Source organism: Dromaius novaehollandiae, chromosome 3, assembly GCF_036370855.1.
Source record: "Dromaius novaehollandiae isolate bDroNov1 chromosome 3, bDroNov1.hap1, whole genome shotgun sequence".
NCBI lineage: Eukaryota > Metazoa > Chordata > Aves > Casuariiformes > Dromaiidae > Dromaius > Dromaius novaehollandiae.
In genome coordinates this window covers 53,557,811-53,576,070 of record NC_088100.1, presented here as the reverse complement: position 1 = coordinate 53,576,070, position 18,260 = coordinate 53,557,811, and the positions used below count along the sequence as shown (strand labels likewise).

The 18,260-nt window shown below is 38.5% G+C and overlaps 1 long non-coding RNA gene across 2 annotated transcripts in view; it reads right to left on the bottom strand.

The window, feature by feature from the left end:
- Positions 1-18,260, bottom strand: part of LOC112997463 (uncharacterized) — an 82,666-nt gene that overhangs the window by 62,878 nt on the left and 1,528 nt on the right. For both annotated transcript variants that reach the window (XR_010388338.1, XR_010388337.1), the window contains exon 2: positions 11,084-11,235. This is a non-coding gene — a long non-coding RNA (uncharacterized LOC112997463). The remainder of the gene's footprint in view (positions 1-11,083; positions 11,236-18,260) is intronic.

Below are 18,260 nucleotides of genomic sequence, written 5' to 3'. Positions count from 1 at the left end.
TTGTGAGACAAAGGGGAGCTTTCCCCAGTAGCCTGAAGGGAAGATGACTGTTGCCCTCAACAGGTTAGTTTAGCCTGAACCTAGATGAAAGGTGAAGCCAGCTATTCAAACACAAGTGAAAAGGAACAGTGCTCCCTGCTATTTCTTATGGTCCATTTTGGTGAATTTAGTTCCAATTGGAGACATTAAAGCAGGTGATGGCAGCTATAGCATGCTTTGTTCCGATTATTTCTGGCTGGCTGTAAAAGTCATTTATTACAGAATAAGCCATGTTAGAAGCTGTGGCTCTGTAATTTTACACAAAGTGGGTATAGCTTAAGCATCCTTCCTACATTGTCCGAACAAAGAAGAGTCATCTCCCATGTTGAGAGAGTGGTTTGCCCTGCACACTCCTCCAGCTCCTGCTCGGTCTGCTGAAATAGCCAATGAGGTTGCCACTGGTAACAGTGTTTTATTTTGGATACAGAATGTTACTTTTTCTAGGTTTAAATATCTGACACATTATTAATCCCGCCTGTTGCAAGAAGACTTTTCAAAGAGTTGTAGTCATACCATTTCACACCCCAAATATTCATTTAATTCAGAAAAAAAAAAGATTGAAAATTCAGTTTTATGCTTAGCCCTAGAAATGTGCTTAGCTCTTTCAAATCCATTAGACTGAGAAATCCATAGCTCAAAAAAAATGCAATGTAGAACTACATGAGCAGTTTCAAGATAGAAGGTAAGTAAGAAAGAGCGAAGTCTTGCCTTAATTATTAGACAGTTTGTCAATTTAGCATAGAAGAAGTTTCCCACAACTTGGAAATGGATGTTAATATCCAGATAAGGAAAATAATCAGTAACAAACCCTTCAATTAGCCAAAAAGTAAGGCAGTGCAAATCATCATTGTTTTACTAAATTCAAAGGGGCTGTGCCAGTTAAAGATTGAGGATTTGTCCCATCCCAGTATTAGAAAGCCAAGCTGTAAATCAAGCAGGAAAAGTATTGGTATTTCTTGAGCTAACCAAATGGCTATGTGAATACCAAAGTCACCCAAACCAATCAGTCTGGGAGGCTCCTTTAGCTGTACCTTGTAGCTGTACTCAGTCATCTCTAGCAGAATCCCAATGGTGCTGGAAGGATAACCTACACATAAGCTGTCCAAACCATATATCAGTCAGAGAGAAGTATATAATATATTATACCTACTTCAGGAGTTCATCTGGATGGTCCTTGGAGAGTCAAGACCAAACAACAGCAAAAATAAATGCATAACCAGAACAACCTAAGGGACTGCTTATTTTAAATTCTGAGGATAAGGCGCATACTCTCAGGCATACCACTTCACTCTTTGAATTAAACTCTGAGACATTTAACAGGCAGATGCATTCCTAACAATCCCAAAGGAGCCAGTGAACATTTATGCCTTATGCCCTCTTCATTGCAAACTGTTCAAACAATTGTAGCAGGCCTCCACTGCAGAGTCAGCTGAACCAAAAGATCATAAAAAGCAATTTTTCTAGACAACCATTCACAGACCCAGGAGTGCTCCTGCTGGCAAAAATAGCAGTGCGTGGCATTTGGATTCTGCCAAGCTCATGCCCCATGAAAGATGACAGGCGACAAACTCAGAGCTTATGAACAATGAGGACACAAAGGCAACAAAATAGCACATACTGCCCTCCTCAAAAGCAAGGGAGGAAGTGTAGCCTTTATGATTTTTTTGCTACTCAGGCTTCATGCTTTTCTGAGTTTTTTGTTACTTAGTAACGTAAATGCAGGTTATCCTGTATGGGGAAAAATGTTAGGCTAGGATTGCTGCTTCAGCCAGTGTAAATCAAATACTTGTTTTATCTTCTGAGAATAAAGAAAAGTGTATAGTAATAGAGAATCTGTTGGAGGCAAACACAGTAAGAAGAGCTGGTGGCTTTACCAGTGCTACAAAAATATAAAAGCAATTCATCAGCTCAGGCTGAGCACTTTACATACATTTTGCATGAAAAGCAAAAGATTCAAATATGATCAGATTAGGCTTATTACAAACTAATGACTCACTTCTGCTACTGGATTGGTTCGTTATGGATGTTCAGTAATTAATCTTGTTGGGTCAAGGTTTGCTTTTGATAAAATTCAGTTCTCATGAAAGCCAATGGCATTTCTCCTGAGATAAATGCAAGTCGTTGTATTTGCATTTACCTGAATTTATCAAATGTCCAGCTATTTATTCTAGTGTATTCATGCATTAGGGAACAGAAAATCAGTGAAGTGAGGCCTTTTTTGTTTATTTCATGGAGAGGTCATGTTTGAGAAAATTTAAGGCAGCCACATGTGAAAGGAGATGTCTCTCACAAAGCGTGTAGGTAAACTGAAACACTACTCCAGCTTCCTTTATAGAAAGTCTATTAAAATGTTATTTTGTAGTTATCCATAATAGTATAATAGTATGGATAGTACAGCCTTTGAACATCATCATCTTTGAAGAGCTACCTCCCAGCAGAACTGACTTGGATGTTGTCTGTAAATACTGATTGTCCCAGTGAATACTGTGATAATGGGAGACTAGCTGCATCTGATTCACAGCTGCACTACATCAGCTCCTAAAGATGGAATGTGCTACATGGCCAGAGAATGAAAACGATATATGTTACATACAAAGTGTTAAACTCAGAAGTACATTAAAATTTTCATGACCAAAAATCCACTCCAACTGTATCTGAAACCCAAACAGAGGATGCTGAAATGCTTCAACCTACTTTCTCCTCTTCTTCTGTTTTCCAGAGGGAACAATCCCAGACCCAAACTTCTGGCACCTGCAATCATGCTTCTGACTGCAAAGTGTCCTTTTGTTGACTAAAAGCCTAAGCTATATCTATTTCTCACTGAAATAACTCCGTTGATATTCACCTTTTGTAAAAAATGTGTATAGCAATAAAGAATCCAATGTTGATGTGAAGTGAGTGAAAATACTGCAGACTTAGTCTGACATAAGTGGGAACAGAAATTGGGGGTTAATAATTTGACAATATTTTGAAGGCATCATTTTTCTCTGGAATTCCTTTGTCAGTGTCACTTGGTGTGTTATTTATTCACCGCACATTATATAGCAGTTTTCAGACTGGACTGTGATATTTTCCAACATTCTTTCAGTATTATTGTCAAAACTGTCCAAACTAAAAGCTAAGACTTTAAAATAATCAGTTTTGCCAGTTTGTTTTAGTTGTATCTTTGCCTCTGGAATCCTTCCAAAATCTATAATAGACTGAAATCAGTTTAAATTGCCTTTTCTGAATTCCAAAAGAAAGGAAGCAGAAAAGAAAGCAAGCTTTTGGAAGAAAGCTTAGCAGGTCAATTAGAAAGAAGTACAGTCTAAAGAAAGGGTTGCATGGTCTGGGGGAAAAAATTCATTAGAAGAGTCTTATGGAACACATTGGCTTTAAAGTCAGAACTGACATTACAGAAAACAAAGAGAATAAAAAATAATGAAACAATTTTTCTTCCTCCTAATGAAAAAGAAAGAAAGAGAGCTTTAACATTTTCTGTTTTGAATGGCTTTCAAAAACCACCAGCATACATCACTGTGCACCCTACTGGCAAGAAACTTTTTGCTTAATTGTGTTGTCAAGTAAATGAAAAAAGTGTCCAACGTAATGCATGAGGCAGCAAAATAATAAACTCATGATGTGACTCTTCTGAAATAAATGCAGCGAGGAGATAGAATTTAAGCCTGAGGGGCCTTTATTTAGCCTTGGTTCTGTTCAGATTAAATACTAATACTAGATGGGCATTATCACAGGAAGCTCAGAATACAATAAATTATTTAGTTGTGTCTCTGTAAGTTAAACAAGCTCAGGAAAGCTCTGTAGCATTAAGGCCAACTGGAATGGTACAGCCCACTTCCATAATGTTAGATAACCTTACCCTTCAAAACAGGATGGCTTCCTCCAAACTGCCTATTGGAAATGGTCCGTAACCATGCTGACTTCTGACCCATACACAAGCTGTATGTTTGGAATAATGCTGATCAGTCTGAGCAGCAATTACTCTGGAGATTATACAGCACAGAAAATCAAACTGCAGTGTCTGGGATCATTTCCTGGTGCTGTTTGGTTTACTGGTATGGGCACAGACTTTGCAGACATTGTTCCTAGAGCAACACAAACAGCCTCCAGGCAATCTTGGTATGTTCTTGATCCAGCTTAAAACCTCTAAAAGGGTCTCAAAACCAGAACCTTGAGTAAGACTTCTTTTACTGTGAGTTGTGGGAATCAGGTAGCTGAAACTCAGATTAATACCAGCTTGCATGTTAAGCAGGGGCTGTCTGCAGGAAAACAGCGTGATGGTAAGCCACCTACATACAGCCAGCTATTAAGAAATGCTGAGAAGAGGGCTTTGCCTGAAATTCAATCCTTTACTCAGAAGGGGCTTCAAGAAAGTAGTTCCTAGAAGAAGTGAAATTAAAAATAGATTCTTGAGCAGCTAGTCATGGTTGGTGGCAAACAACTGTACATAGGAAAGATAGAATTCATCGTTTGCATGTGGACAGGCAGAGAAAGCTCTTATGCCACCAGAAATCACTGAAGAGGGCATTTGGCTCCAATCCTAAGAGGCATGGAAATCTTCTCCCATGCAAGATAGTTACACAGGTGTTTGACCAGTCCTGAGATGAGTCAAAGTGGGGAGGTACTTGGGACACCAGAGGCACTGATAAGGGAAGGAAGTGAAGTTGCAGTCCTTGGTGATCCTGGTGGTCTTTTCTCACCCAGGTTGACCTGCTTAGTAGTGAGCACACTCTTAGCTGTGTATTACTGGGTCTCACAGCCTCTCCTCCTCTCCCCTCCTGTTTCTTCCTCCTCTTTTCCCTCCCCTCTTCCATTATTCTGTACTAATCACTCATGGCCATGCTTCTCTCCCTGTTCCAGACATGTGGCCTTGTCCCATCTTTTGTGTCAATTCTGATGCACACAGAATTATTCCATGAGTCAATACAATTCACTAATCCAACAAAAAATACCCATTGTCTTTGAAACCTTAATTTTCTGCTAAGCAATTTGAATCAGCTTAACAGTTCAAGTTAGTCAGTATAGCTTGAGGCTGTGCATGAGGTGGGGCAGGAGGAGGTGGCAGCAGGGTTTGGTAGCAGTGATCTGTTAAATTGCCTCAAGCTGTTCTGTGGAAATGCACCTTTGGGAATGAGAGCTTTCCTTCCTCTTCCTGAGAAAAGTCTCACCCACATCTTCCCAGCTACCAGAGGCCTGTCTTGATTATATGCACAGGAAGGGTCTGAAAGGGAGAAAAGCAACATTGTTCAAATCTTTTGTTGCAGCTGTGCAGAAAAGGATTCAGGATTTCCTCATCCTGAAAGAGCAAGTACAAGGAGAAGCCTTAGTCTCTGTCTATTCTTAGCTATATAGTCCAATCTCCTATTTTGCATGGGGTTTTTTTGTTTTGTTTTGTTTTGTTTTGTTTTGTTTTTTTGGGGGGGGGAGTGCATACCTTGCTTTAAACTGATCAATCAGAGACCTGTTGCTAATGTGTATCTATGAAACAAGTGTTTTTTGTTTTTTCTTTCCCTTTCAGGCTCTCCTTTATCATGAGTCTATCCTTCTGCCCCCTAACAAAGTTTTTGGGAGATTTTTATAATGGATTCTCTATTATTTGGTACTTAAATAACTGTCTGTGAACACTTTTCTGGTTTTATTCCATTGGCTGCAAGACAAGATTTATTGCACTGCGATTTACTGTAGTATCAATGCTGCAAAGGGAAAAGAAAGGGGACTTGTGAAGCCACTGAAAACAACTGTCTTGACAACTGACATCAGCAACAGAACTTGACTAATATTTTATATTAAGACTCACAGATCTTAGGCCTTAATAATATATGTCCTAAGCATATAAAGATGATAAGAACAATATTACTAACAGGTATACAGAAATATTTCAAAGCAAGGAAAAGTAATACAATCTACTAAATAAATATAAGAGAAAACTGGTCGAATTAATTCTATGAAATAAATAAAAATATATTTATATCTTGCTATGAATGACAATTTATTTTTAACTATTCAAATATTGCGAGCAATATAATGAGCAAACGCTGGTTCATACTTAGTCATTCACTGTCCCCCCCGCCCCCAACTTTTCTCTTTGTGAAATTGGCCATATAAGCCATCATGCATTTTGTCCCTTACATTTCTCATGTAGGAGAGCAGTTATCTATTTTCCTTAGATTATTGGGTCTTTCAGCCATGGAGGAATATTGTTAGCAAACAAATTTTAGCCATTTTTTCTAAATGCCTTAAAACATGTCTGTCTTGCAACACATCTGTGGATATTAATAGTTATCATATGCAGAGTATGGATTTAGCTGGCAAGCTGTAAGATATATTGGCATCTTTTAAATGTTATTTCTTTGTTCTCCAGATCCTAAAGGCTTGGGCACTGAGGGGGGGGTATCTTTGTTTGTTGCTGTCTCCCTCAGAATGAAATCTCTAGCTAATATGGTCTGTAAGATGCATTCAAACATGTGAAGAGACTGGAACAGATGTAGAGGTATCTGCTTGCCCTTTCAGAACCTTAGCTAAAAATGTTCTGAGGAATGATTTCCTGTATCCATCTCAGTGAGAATCAACTTAGCTACCCATTGACAATATTTTAAACATCAACACCCTTCTATCACTTCTTATCATGGAAAGAAAAAGAATGTCTGCAATAAGTCATCATTTTCTTCCAGCTCCCAGTCATAAAGGAACCTTAAAATACTTACCAGTGATATTACATGTTTACAAGCTGAAGCTGAGCCACAGATATATGAAGCTCTGACAGGACTACTGAGCTCAGGGACTCCAACACTAATTTGGCAGTGGCAGGGAGGAGCTTACTCAGAAGACCATGCATGCATCAATCACATGCCTGATCATCTGAATACTCTTCTGCAGATGGCATCCCATGAACCTATAAAGTAATATTACTGTGCCAGAGTTTTTTTTTTTTTTTCTGATATGACCCCTGAATAAGAAAGTATTCATGAAAGTTTTTTTTAATGTAATAAGTAACAAATGCTGTCAATTATTAAGACAGTCACTTGTCATATAAGGATAAATTCTTCAATATTTTCTCAGGCAGAGCTTTGGGAGCAAATATTTATCCAATGTCATGGATGGGAGAAAAAAACCTGACTTTTTAAAAAAAGAAATGGGCATTTTCTACTCCCTCCTTTTTTTTTTCTTTTAATTTTCTTTCATTTCCTTTCAGAAGAAGTAGAAATCCAATCAACTTGAAACCTCAGGATTTGTATGGAACACAATCAGAAGTCCTTTTTCTTTTTTTTCTTTCTCTATTCTAAATGTCTGTTAATAGCAAGACTACTGCCAGAAGTATATTTCAAAGACTTTTTTGTAATAGTTTCTTTCAGAACTTCTCCTTCCTACTCCAAGGACATTATCCCATTATATAATCATTGTCCCATTATATAATCATTATATATATGACGTATCATTATCAAGAAGTTATATTAGACTGCTGTCCTGGAGAGCTGTGGTAGCTGAATGAATATAACTTTGTAAAATCTGCCTTATGATGCCTCCAAGACTAAATATCTAACTTTTGGAAAACTTTTGGGGACATCATAGGATGATTCCCCTTTATATACTGCAGGACAAACTTCATGGCCACTTAGTCCTTACAGTGCTTCCAGAAACCCGTAGATATGTTCTGGAAGTCCAGTCTCCCTCTCTGGAAAGCTGCCAAATCTCTCACAAGTCACTATACTGTGGACACTGCATCCTCACACCAGCCTCCACTGTGGGCAAAGATATCCCTCTTTAAAAACTCCACAGCCTGCATGGGATTGTGCCACGTGTGCTGGAAGCCCATGGAACTGTTGCTCAGAACAAAATGCACTAACAAGAGCCTCTTTCTGAAGCAGATTTCTGTAAAACTCCAGCTTTGCCAAAATAGACCTGAGTTTTGGTTCATTTCTGAGTATACTGATGTCTCCATGTCCCAGCTGAGTATGCAAAACATGGAGGCAGTGCTCACAGAAGGAGAAAAAGGCTGTAACAAGACTAAGGACAAGGCAAGGGCAAGAGGGCCTTCCTAATTCAGACAGTGTTTCAGGAGATCTATAGCAGGAGGCAACTTGTGCAGCCTCTGAGTGAGGAGGAAAAAAGACAGAAAACCATTGGTCTCTGGACTAGGTGGCAGAGAAATCATTTAGCAAATCCACAAAGCAGTGGATGAGGCAGTAAACTTTTGCAGCAGGGATCTATCCTGGCCATGGCCAGAAACTCTAAAGATTACAACTGGGTGCAGTGAGATCCCCCTCCCCAGCAGCAGCTCATCCTCCAAGCTCTTCTCTGTGAGAGTCATAAGGCAACACTGTCTCCTGCTGCCAGGTGTCCTCCACAATCTCCTCCCTCACAATTTATTAGCCATAGCTCCTTCTCTTAACAGTGAGTCCAGGACATCTGGAAATCAATTTGTGTTGTTTGTTATCACACAACAGATACTTTCATAAAAATCAAAGATGGTGGACCAGATCTTGATAGCAGGGACTTGATTATATCCTTTTTTTAACCTGAGCAATTGACCTGAGATTATGTCTAGCACTTGACAGGGTGGCATGGTCCTTGAAATAAACTGAGTAGTTAGGATGTGAGTATTCTGCTCCCTCCTTTTAGGTTTTTGAAGCTTTCCATTCCTCCCTCATCTTTCCCAGCCTCATGAGTTACTACATGTATCATCGTATCAGTGTGCTACAAAACATTGATGCACTGAGATCAGTCGGTGCTGATGAGTTGCAGTAGGAAGGACACCCTTGTGAAGCACTGAGTATAGGTGTCCCAGCAAATGTATGGTAAAGATAGGCTGAGGGAAGTCTTGTCAGACACATAGGTAAGCTTAGGGGATAACATTCCTCTCTCAGGATACTCTGCACACTAAGTTACCCAGTTCTAACTCAAATGCTTTTGATATCTCCTTGGGGCTGGAGTGTGGATACAAACAAGCTCTCTCACTAGGACACACCATGGGAATAATGAGGCAAAACAGTTTAAATGTGTCAGTATTTTATCTGCTTACAATGCTATGATATTAAACAAAAAGGAAACATACTTCGTAGTGACCATGTCACAGCCACCACGTTTCACTCATCAGAGTAGCAATGTAGGGATTTGAAAAATGAATGAATTAGTTCACATGACCCCTTGGGCAAATTCTGACACAAAATATAAGTTACAAGTCTCCCTAAACAGGAGGAAGAATGTTAGTGGAGTGGATAGTCTTCAGGAAAGCTACTGGGCTGTCATCCCATCTTCCAACTCTGAGAAACTGTAACAGTCTCTACAAGTGGTTTCCAAAGATTAAAGGGGATAGACAGCACAATATGGAAGCAGTTCTCTCTGTTTTTTCAGCTGCAGATTTGGAGGAGAACATTAGGTTTGGAGGAAGGACTGAGTTATTGAACTCAGTTAGTAGCATCTACTGGTACTTACTGACTGGATTTTCTCTTTTTCAGAAGATGACTGAGCCTGTTGTCTGTACTGCTTCAAGAATTGTCAGGGATAGAAGTACATAGAGTTCTTCCTGTATTCCAGAATACTCATGGAACACTAAAACAGTTAGCCATGGCTAAAAACAGCACAATAACTAAAAACCAACCCCTCCCACCATTTAAATTTCAGCTATATATATGCACTTGATGTGGAATATATCCCCCTGAGGAGTCACTTCAAAGCTTAGAACAACAGCTTAAAATGAGACTGAACTTGTCTTCAGATGCAAAGGAAATCCATATTTTTCTTTTAAAAAAGTGCCAAGAAATGCGACTTGCTTTGTTTTGCTTCTCTTGAAAAGCATCAGCTTTTGGCATGTCTTTATTGGTCTTTGGAAACTAGTGAACACTAGAGAATGTAGAGAATCTGCTAGTTGCTTGAAATGCAGTAACTGCATTGGTTGGATTCTCCTAACTGGTAAATTCACTATCTACTCCTTTTAAGTCAAGAGTTTGAAAACATTTGTTTCTGTAGCTGTTTGTTAAACAAATCTGTACATATTTTTTTCCCAACCCCGCAATAGATGGTAGGCAGATGCAGCTTCATATGTTTATCCTACAGTTCAAAAATATGGCTCACAGTACTGTGAGAACTGCGTATCAATACCTCAGGATGTTTAATTGTTATCACCTGAAAAAAGCAAATTAGTGGAGAATTAGACCATCAAGTTATGTATGACAGAGCAACTTGAACTTTTCATACTGTCCATTACAAAGTATTAAATATCTGAGCTGAAAAAAAAAATGAGATTTAGTTCTGTTATTTGCTTTTCATGTCAGAAGTAGAGCCTTTGTTATCTGCTGTATTTTGCTTTTAAGCCCCAGGTCTCTTGTGAGATTGAAGACATGTTTAGAATTGCTAAAACTTTTGACATGAGTACAGTAGTGGAAATAAGTACTCATTGCTCTCAAAATAGGTTCGGCTATTTAAGAAAGTGAAGTGAAAGTAACTATTCTGGGAATCACTTGGAATGTTACTTGTCCAGATCCTCATCTGGTATAATTAGCTTACATGCTATACTATTTGTCTGCATAGACATTTAGGTTGAAGTAAACCATGTTTGAAGGAAAGGTGAAAAACAGTTGCTCAATATAAGATAGATAAAGCTTAGAATTAAAGAATTCAATTTCAGGTTCTGTGCAGTTTTCTTCCCGTGTCCCCATCAGATCAACCCTGAACCTTTTTGACCTGCTTCTTTCTCCCCTCGCCTCTTCAAACACAAAGTATGAAGAGAAACCTAAAATACAGAAGTGATTGGCTACCATGAGACTTTGGAATTAGTAATACTGGGAAAAGAATGAGAGAGAGGGCCATTTGAGGTTGGAGGTATGAAAGAATCAGGCTGGATATAATCAGGATACATGTGGGATGCAGCTAGTGACAGCTATATTTCTGTCCTTCCTTCTGGTCAGTTTAGAGGACGACCCAGCTATTACACTGTCCTACGCACTTATATTTCATGTTTCTCTCCTTCTTAGCTTTAGGGTAACAGACACTACATATTATTGTGGTGGCAAATGACTATTTAGAAGATCTGACTCAAGTTACTCACCTCATTGCTCTTCCCTTTGGAGATTGCTGGTCCCCACACTCCTTACGTCGGTGACTGCAGCACCCAGACGCACCCAGTGGCACTTCCCATTCCTCTGCCTGTCTGTGTGCCCAGACAGCATTGTGATGGACGGTGTCAAGGTACCCACTGACCTGCATAGAAACCAAGAAAGGGACTGAGGAGATTAGGGAGCTGCATGAAAGAGAGCCTTTTCTCAGTACAGTCTTCCTGTTGTTGGGGTGCACAGCCAAATTTGGAAACAGAAAAGTACTGTAGGGTCCAATAATACAGATGTAGCCATGATGTTATTTAACCCTCAAATCAGATATATCATGGGCTAAAACTGACTATACAGCAAATAGAATTGCATGGGCACAGGTTATACAAATTTAATGGGGACTTTTTTCCTCTTTTTCTTCTGCACAGAGGAAGAGCTCTGTTTTAGTGTGCTCCTCGGCCATTTCAATGCCAAGAAACTTGCTTCAGCCTGCCCTTCCAATGCTTTGATCTCCCAGTCACCACCTGCAGGAATGTGATATTCCTGGAGATATCTGCTTGTCAAGCGGGGTGAGGTGAGGAAACGGGAATCTTGGCAGAGAACTGAGTGTACAGCCAGCACATCTACATCAGTGGCTCCAGGCAAAATGATGGCAGAAAGGGGTAAAAAGAACTTACTTCCTTTTCTAAAGTGTATTTCTGGCAGTGTTGCTAGTAAAATGCCAATACATACACCATATATACAATACAGTATTTTCATCTACATATAATATGATTGCAGGCAGCTACCAGTAAATCACAGGCTCTGAAATGTGAAATTATCACGGTTTCGAGTGTAACATTAACTTGGGATAGAAGGGGTATTTTGGTATTTGGGAGGGATAGCGATTTTTTTTCTCCAGTGAGCTTCCTGAATAAAATCCTGGTTGTTTACAAACTTCTAAATGGCAAACTTTGTGGCTGGGTTTACAAGAAGTAACAAGAAAATCTTTGTTCAGGACTTGTTTTGTAAAAATGCTGTTTGTTCCTCTTTGCTTCTATTCTTTGATCCTCAGGTTTGCTGTGCTGCAAATAAATGCTGTGGTACATTGCACCTGTGATGTATTCACACTAAAAACAGATGAGGAGAGAAGGAACATTCATGACTTAGCAATAATGAGATTGCTGATCCACAGCTTGTCGATAACTCCTGCACAGTAGAAGTTAAGAGAATAGCCAAGGATCTCATCTGCATGTTCATAACTGCATGTCTCCTCAGACACATCCATCTTCAATCCAGCCCTTTTTCCTTTTTTTTTTTTTTTTTTAATCTTCTACTGGTATGGCTAACTGAGTGGCTAGCAGTCTTGTCTTCCTGGCACTGAACTGTCTATAGACTACAGAATTCCATTTATTCTGTCTATTTTTATTCACTGCCAACTTATCCATTGCCAAAACTCAATCAAATAGGAAATTCAAACTGAGAGGCTTGGATTGTATGAGAAGTTTGCACCTGTTCACTTTTCTTTTTCTTTTTCTTTTTCTTTTTTTTTTGGTAACTGATACAAATGACTATGTGGTCATTGCTATATGTCAGATTAGTTTCTGAAGATTGGGATCAGTGTAATTGAAGCTAGCCTGTCACTGTTGAATCAAAATAGTGTTCACACAGTGCTTCACAACAGTTTAAATTGGTTTTAAAATTGATTTAAATTGAATTGGTGCATTTTCCTTACACAGATATAGCTTTACTTTATTAAGACTTCACACAGCAGGCCAGAAATGCAAAAATTAGCACTGACAAGGTATTTGCACAGATGGCCAGTGGTTCACTACTTTTTGTTTGTTTGAGATATCAAAGGTTAATCAAGAAATCAGGAAGCAGAGTGAATCAGGCAGGGATGAGAATATCTTATCAGCTGTGACCTGTTCAGTCCCTGAGAGACAGAAGTAAGGAAGTGATTTAAAGGTTATAATAGCTCAGGACTTACTCTTCAAGAGTTGCTGGAGAACAGTGGTACTTTTCACATTGCTCTTCTGTGGCTTGATATGCCTCTAATCTGGGGATTTTAGGCCAGCAGACTGTTCCCTACTACTAGGGGTGAGGTTCTGCTGTACAGTATAACTGATCTGCTCTCCCTCCTACTTCCAGCTTCATGATTGCACTGCTTCCCTTATTCTGGCATTAGCTTTTCTCTGACTTCATGATGAACTGACTAAGGCATCTGTACTATGAAAACAAAAACAAAAACAACAAACAAAATCCACCATAGAGGAAAAAAAAACCATAGTTTTCTGCCAATTTAGTTCCATGAACTAGCCCTTTCAAAGTTAGCTGGCTATTATTATAGATAAAGCTAGTTTAGTTTAATCGTAAAAACATACCTTGAAGGAGCTATTAGCCGTAAAACTTTTGGCAGCTTTGTGCTACCTGAACAGGGCAAAATGTTCACATTTGAAAAGTTAATTTCCTCTTTTCCATTCCCAGTTTTAGGTCAGTAGTCTTGGATCTTTTCACAACTGTCATTACAATTAAAATGAGAAAGAAGAAAACAAAAATTTAAATGGGTTTGGGGGTACCGTCAAGATATATGGAAAATGGTTTTGAGCTCTCTTTTCCCCCAAATCATCGATGTGTACATTTTACTCAGCCCACAACAGGGTGATGAGAGCTGCTGGAAGCAGCTGCACCATTAGTTGTTCCACCAACTGATGTGTGAGTACTGCACATCTCAGAAGGGTACATATAGAGGTGGTGCTTGCTTAGGGTGTCTTTCTTGTCTCTTTTTACTGTAGTTAGAGCAAAGGCTAAGTAGTGTGTCAGATAGATGGGGATTTAGAAGAAGGAAGTGAATGCAATGAAAGGATTTTCCTAATTCAGTGGACTTTTCCTCCATGATGGCTAACAACGAAGTGTTAAAACTTGTCTATCACTTTCTCACTGATTTTAGCCCAAAATATGCCCTAGACAAACTCTGTGGAGTTAGTCATGTTTCTAATTAATCACCATTACTTATCAAAAACAAAAAGACTTACCTGTGTTTGTCCATACTAATTTCTACAACTTAGATGGCTGCTAAGAACAGAAACATTTAACTACAGGAATCTGTGAGCATACAGCTCTATGAAAACATCATTTATAATTTGAGAAGACCTGTCTGGCTACTAAGTATGCTAGACGTCAAAACAAATAGGAAAGGTGAATTACATTACTCTAATTTACTGTATCTATCATTGCATATTTTTTGCTCTATGCTTCTGCTCCTATCAACTTAAAAAAGTAAATTTTTAAAAGTAGATATTTGAATATTGATGATTATGTGCTTTAAATCATTATATAGCCAAATTAAAAAAAAAAAAAAAAGACAAAGATAAGCATTAGGGTTATCCCATTATACCATGCTGCTTTGTATAAACACTGCATCTCTGAACTGTGCTGTACACTGAGAACAGACTTTTCTTACAGTTTCAGGCAATTACAGAAAAGATCCAATGGATGAGTATAGCTGTCCAAAGCAAAATATACTAATGATGTGTTGTGTTTCCATACATCACAGAGATGAAGAAACTACACAGAGAAAAGCTAGGTATATAAGGGAATATACTGGCTTACCACTAAAACTGGTATCACTGTCGTTCTTCACTATTAGCATGAGAATTCAGAAGTAGTGAAAGTTTTTAGTTCCCAGACTATTGTAACTATTGCATAGCATCAATATAAGGCACTGTGAGTCCTGGTACTTTCCAGCAGCAACTAAGGAAGAAAGTTTTGCAGCCTAGCCTCTTGAAATTTGATAGCAATTAGTAGATATCTACATTGCCAGTGCTTACTCCATAAATAACCAAGATTGAAGACCTGAACCCAGCAGTCAGTTTTCTATTTAGTTCTCTTTGTTCTTTAATGGTTTTGACATTCTGCATAAAGCAATATCATAAAATGGTGTCTTTACGAAGGTATCTGTATGATGAAACCCGTACTTCCTTTTCAGGAAAGCAGCCCCAAAGCCCTTTTGAGTCTTATGCTTTCTGGAACTCTATGAAGGTCTACTGAACAGCTTGGGGAAACTTCTATTTTTTCTCTTGTTAACTGTCTTTGGTGCTGTCGACAGATTGTTAGCACTACTGGACAATGGGTTAGGTCAATACTATTCTGTTATCTGCATCTTTTTACTTATATTTATGTATGTGTGATTACAAGTTTGTGGCTGTGAATGCTGCTAAGAGGTAGCACCTGAAGAGACATTTTCCACCGATACAGGGGGAGGGGGAGATGTTTATTTGTTGAAAGGTTTTCTTTCCTCAGTGTAGCTAATTATATAAGGGATAATTTTATGTAGAGGCTAAACAAGGGAAAGGTTTTGTATGTAGTACCTCTGGGCTAAATTAGTTCCATTTTTCATAGTGTGCTGCCTGGTTTGAGGTGGCTTGAAAGGCTCTTTCTGGTGCTTGATAATGTGAGGACTCTAACTTTTGGGTTAGCAGTTTTCCTTGCTGTTGATAAGAAAGAAAGTTTATACTGATTTTTTCTTGTTTGTTTAACTTTATTAGTTATTGAGTTCTGCTGAAGTGAACTGAAGTAGTCATATATAGATCTGTGTTTGTGCATGGGATTGTGCAGTTTAGGTAATTAATAAGCTAGTTAATGGTTAGCTGTATCCTTTTGGTTTTAGAGTATACAAGGAAAGAAAAGGAAGGCGATCTGGTCATGATGTCTGCACTATACTACCTATACTACTTCTCTCACTTTTTTCTTTGCTAACTCCCCACCACCTCCCCCAGCAGCTGCTAAAGATGTTTCATTTAAACCTGTATCTTAGTCTTCTTGGCTATTACTATAGGGCACCTCTGCATTTGAGAATGTTGTCTTGACTGCTTTTTCATAATGGAAAAACAAAGGTTTAAATTTCTGCCTTTAGTGACTCCCTCCTCTGTTTGCACAAACATTCCCTGAGCTTTCATAGTGGATATGCTTTAGGAGAAACACGTTTAAGAAGTAGTAATACTTCATATTGTGAAAATTGCTGCAAATACTGAAGCTGAAAGCTATTATTTTATTTAAAAACTCTTTGCTCCTTTTTTTGTGTGTTGCTTACTACACAAGTACTGTCTGAAAGAATAGCCTACAGCTGGTACAGTGACAAAGGGAAATGGTGAAATAAAGCTGAAAACTGTCCAGTAGCAACAACAACTAATTATCGGAATGTATAAACATGTATTCATTATGTTGTAAATTCATGTCTATCTGTAGTTACATATTCAAATAGAATATTGACCTTTTTCACTAATGCTTTGCTATATACTTCCTCAAAACCAGCCCAGGATTCTAACAGTTGATGTTCATGTGTATTTACTATGGGGAATGATTACTCCTGAGTTTCTTCAGTATCACTTGCTTTTATGTAGCATGGCTGCCCTAATGTTTCCTTACCAAATCAGTTTGAATTTGTCTGGAGAACTTGCATCTTTAGAATTGAGACTGGGCTAAATCACCATCCTTGTATGTACACATTTGAAGCTTGATATTCAAGCTTTTCTGATCTGTTGAATCTAATTGTTTCTTCAGTGTAATACTGAATTACTGTGACTTAATGAACTAATTCACATCTCTCAGGTTAAAGGGTAACTTTGTAAGCTTGTCTGCACTTGCCTCATTCTGATGTGAGCTGCTATTCTAGGAACTTTTCTAAATGAGGAAAAAATATATATAAATTCAAATATTAGAAGATGTAGTCATTTCTACTTTGAAAGCAAAGTGGCTTCTCTTGATTTAGCTAATGTCACTGGTTTAAATTAAATCAAAATAAGCTGTTTCTGTATCAGGTTGAGTATCCACCTGAAACTAATTATATAACATTAATTAAGAATTCTTTTCTTTATATGAAGCCCCCAAGGAGAACTTTGGCACTATATTATTGCTTGTATTGAATTCCCTGCACAGTGGGAATTCAATATTCCTTGCTTATCAGGCAACTATAAAACCAAGTAGTTGACCATTGAAATTCTGTATGCTTGTGGAAAGTCTGTTAGCATTTTATATCAGGTAACTAATAACGCATGGAGCTTCCGGCATCCAGTCTAATTCTGTTCAACCAGTGATTGTATTAAGCAGGCTGAGGCTAAAAGAAAGTTACTGGTGAGTGAATAGTATCATGCCTATTGTGGATCATAATGTCATGCAGGTATTTTGCTGTAGTTTGTAGCACGAAGATGGCTGCATGACAAGCCATAAGAATTATTTTTTTTGTGTGTGTTACTTCTAAGATCAAAGAATTCAAAATATGATACAGCAAATGCTTTCTGCATATGCTACAACACTTGGCTACGTGATGGAATAGTTTCCTTTTGTTACAACATTAAGGCGTGGGGGGGAACAAGAATCCATTTTTATTTCAGTGTGTCCTAGGTTTATCTTCAACGTGTGTCAAATACATACCTGTTTAACATAAATGTACTTTACAGTTGGTTCTCTATGACAGTATGAAGACAATTTATTAGCCAAGGGGACCTAACTTTGTGCTAGATATCTCTAGGGGAGAAAATAACCTAATTCTGGGAGCAGAGGTCTAACTTCTGTTTGGGCCTGTACTGGTTTTCGTGAGTGACACTGATAAAGGGTAGGCCTGTATATAATCTGACATAAAGGTGCATGTGAATCAGGGTTTAAAGGTACTCCTAGAATCTTTAATAAATCAAGGAACCTTGGTCAAGGTTTCTAAAATGAGTGCAAGTCCCTAAAGCTAGGATATGAGATTTTCTGTTGGCTGAAGTATCTTCTGTTACTGACTGTCAGTGACTGAACAGACACCCTTGGGCTTGGGTACATCTGACCTCAAATTCTAAGAACGGTGAACCCTTGAACTGATGCAAATACAAAAATGCTGTAGTTACTGGCTAAGCCTAAATGTGACCAGCTTAACTATGTATTTCTTCCTCCTGGGTCTGTAATTAAACTCAAGGCAGAGAAAATTGCTGATAGGTCTCAAACTGAAACTTGATCCAGATGTCAAGTCCTATATATAAAACCACAACTACTTTGATCTTGTAGCATGCTTTCATTTTGGAAAAAGTAATTGCTGTGTGCATGGTAAAGCATGCTTTGAACCCCTTCTAGAATAGAGATGCTTGTTTTACTGAGGAACAACAATGTCGATACGGCGCACGCTCCCAGGAGCACTCCTAGCTGCAGCTGAGAACAGACCCA